Here is an 809-nt window from a genome sequence, read left to right as displayed (position 1 = left end):
AGAAAAAAAAATCGACATATGTTCTCCCTCATATGTGGATCCTAGGATCAGACTCTGATAAATAAGTATGCAAACAGACATAACTCCAGGAACCAGGACAAGGGTAAGGAAACAGTGAGGTAAAGGAAAAGAAATAACCTGAAGGAGAATAGTAGGTGACAGGCCTTAATAAGGGAGATATGGATAAAAATTGGGTTAGTCTAAGGGAGGGGGGAGGGAAGGGTATATGAGGAACCTAGCGGATAAGGAGAAAGAGAAGCTCAACAGAGGTAGGATCATAGGAGCAAGGGTATTAGTAAGGAAGAAAGGGGGGGAAGTGGGGGAACCTTACATGGGAAAACCATGATGGGGGGGAGACGATACAGGAGAGAAACAATGCCTAGCTAGTCACGAACACCAGAGGGAACCATATTATTCCTACAATCTACTGACAAATTATACATAATAGATCAAGAAAAATATCTCTAGATAAGGTTTATTTGAGACCAACTGGTCATTACCCAAGATTTATCTGCAAGACACACAGTAATTAAAAATGCCAGAATGGTGGAACTAACCTTCTTGGATGTTTAACAGACATACCTTGAGATCTATACTAATTGGGTCAGAGGGACACAAAGGATGCTTTTTGCTCCTTGCCCTCCTAGGTCGATTAGTTCCCAGGAACTATGAGCATCTCGCAAAATGTCCTGTAATGGTGGTGGGTCATCTGGCCTCTTGATCAAGGAAGCTGAGGAGACCCCACCAGATGGACTTGAGCCAGTGTCCAGTCTATAAAGAGGAGGGTCAACACGGAGGAATCATTTCCT

This window comes from Nannospalax galili, unplaced genomic scaffold (genome assembly GCF_000622305.1).
Source record: "Nannospalax galili isolate Female #2095 unplaced genomic scaffold, S.galili_v1.0 scaffold578, whole genome shotgun sequence".
Lineage (NCBI taxonomy): Eukaryota > Metazoa > Chordata > Mammalia > Rodentia > Spalacidae > Nannospalax > Nannospalax galili.
The sequence above is the reverse complement of the archived record's forward strand: the minus strand, read 5'-3'. Positions refer to the sequence as shown.